General features: G+C 43.3%; 1 long non-coding RNA gene across 1 annotated transcript; it reads left to right on the top strand.

Moving 5' to 3' along the window:
• The first annotated feature begins 1,278 nt into the window (after positions 1-1,278).
• Positions 1,279-1,747, top strand: LOC133976844 (uncharacterized). The gene is made up of 3 exons (XR_009924887.1): positions 1,279-1,347; positions 1,463-1,572; positions 1,670-1,747. It is a non-coding gene; the product is annotated as an uncharacterized LOC133976844 (long non-coding RNA).
• Positions 1,748-2,318: the final 571 nt, after the last annotated feature.

The raw sequence follows: 2,318 nt of genomic DNA, 5'->3' as shown, positions 1-2,318 counted from the left end.
TCAACATTGGAATAGCATTTGAGAGGTGGAGGGAACTAACGTTACGGGACCTCAAAGGCTTCAAGTTAGATGCAGACTTGGCCATATTTCGTCTCGACAGGTAATTACAGCTGTTATATGAATCTTTCTTGTTTTATGGTAGACAACGGTTACACTCGGTCTAGATATGTTGAGCTCCGGTATTGGTGGGCTGTGGCGAATAGCTAAGACTTGACAGGCTATTATAAGCAACATTAGCTAATAGCTTGGAAGTAGTGCTTCTTACTAAGCTAACGTTATCACGTTAGTTGTTATAGCCTACATGCCATTCGACATCGAAGCAGTACAGTCACCGTCTTCCATGCTGAGCGTGAGTTGCTTTAGACACCGTACGTCTGCCCACAGCTTGTGTGCTCGTCTCCAGAGGGGGAGGGGTTTGTGGGGCGGTTTGGAGCTTGGTAGAGGTTGGGGGAGGGACCTGAAACTTGTATCAGTTCCAATTTTCCGACTTTAGACTCGGAATTTTGAAGGCCTGCCGACGGCAGCTTTAATGTTTGGTATGGCTATGTTTAAATGTTAATTGATGAAGTTTGTTTTTCTAGCATCAGACACTTCGGACAGCCTGCAGAATCAGGCAAGACATTATGAAACTCTGCAGGACATGTATAAAACCAAGGCCAGGCCAAACAAGAAGGATGTTGCCCAGCTCCTAGACCTTGAATTCCAGTCAAGACGCGCTTTCATTGACTCCGATGTGACTAAGGAGCAGGACAGGCCTGTCAAGATCCTTGAGGCGTATCCCTGCTTTGGAGAATTGGACCATGTAAGCATATGTATTCATTTTATGCAGCCCTCTGCTTCCTAAGCCTAGGAATTACAACACTCGCTAACCACCACCAATGTGTAGCACCCACCTGGGTGATGCGGCAACCATTATGTTCCAAAACACTCACCACACACCAGCTTGAGGTGGAAGTGAGGATCTGAATGAGTCAATTAGAGTGAGGGGATGATTAGGGGGCCAGGTTGGGAATTTAGCCAGGACACTGGGGAACCCCCTACTCTTTGCAATAAGTGCCATGGGATCTTTAATGACCACAGTGAGTCGTGACCTCGGTTTAATGTCTCATCCGAAGGTTAAAGTTTAACTCTGTTAGATTTGAATTGTAATGTAAATTTTAATTTAACATCTCTTCTCTATCCTTTGTCTCCCTGTGTGTTAGCTAATGGATGAACTCCGGCGGATCCTCGATCAAGGGAACCCCCACTTCCTACCTGAACTAAATACCCGGCGGGCGACCTTTTTTGAGAGGGCACAGTTTTATGGCGTTTTCAAGAAGGTCATGAGGCCTCCACTGTTGGACAAAGGTTATTACAGAACATAACAATTGAGAATCCCACAGAAGTATTAATGTTTTTTTAATAACTGGCTGCAGAAAAACTACTTTTTTTAAAATTACTTTTTTGTCTTGTTTTTTAACAGCACAGCAGTCAATCGCCCTGATGAAGGCATTGCCAGACTTATTTCCATCACCTGTGGCTCCACCCAAGAAGTTGGGACATGCAAGTGAGGCTTTGCTTCACATCCTTAAGGTAAGAAAATGTATATGCATAAGAATTTTCACATTTACTTTACCATACAATACAAAAAGTGCATTGTGGTATTTATTTTTCTTTTTGTGTTTGTCAGCCTACAGAAGACCCCAACACCTTTCTATGAGCAAGACCACTCTCCAGCCCGGTCGTTGTTGTCTGTGAAACTAACTGCATACTATCTATTGGAACCACGCCTGTGTTGACTTTCCCAAAAGAGGATATCGATGCTAGCGTAATGTATCTCATGGCATGCTATTACATCTTTCACCTTACATATCCCAAGTGCGTTGCCACACTCCTGTCTGTGCTGCAGACCGAGGTTCTCCTGGATGCCATCCACGACCAGGACATGACGTCCTCATATAGGAAGGCTATAGGCGAGTGGAAGAAATTCTTAGCTTAAAGTGGAAATGAGAGTGGATAATCTTGTCTTGGTTTGTTTTGAGGCTGTGGCTTTTTTTTTTTTTTTTGCCTTACGTGTTTTTTACTTTTTAGTTTGCTGTTAAGTTCAGCTGCATGACCTTCCCAAAAGAGGATATTGATGTTAGCACAATGTAAAATGGCATGCATTATCTTTCACCTTAGATATCATAAGTGTGCACACTTCTGTCTGCGCAAGTTCTCTTGGATACTATCCACAGCCAGGACATGACTTCCTCATGTAGATAGATGCATGTTTTTCACTTTTTAGTTTGCTCTTTTAAAAATCTTCATTGAAGATCATGCGCCGAGCTGGAGTGTTT

The sequence above is a fragment of the Scomber scombrus genome, unplaced genomic scaffold (assembly GCF_963691925.1).
Source record: "Scomber scombrus unplaced genomic scaffold, fScoSco1.1 SCAFFOLD_26, whole genome shotgun sequence".
Lineage (NCBI taxonomy): Eukaryota > Metazoa > Chordata > Actinopteri > Scombriformes > Scombridae > Scomber > Scomber scombrus.
This window is presented reverse-complemented; position numbering and strand designations above follow the sequence as displayed.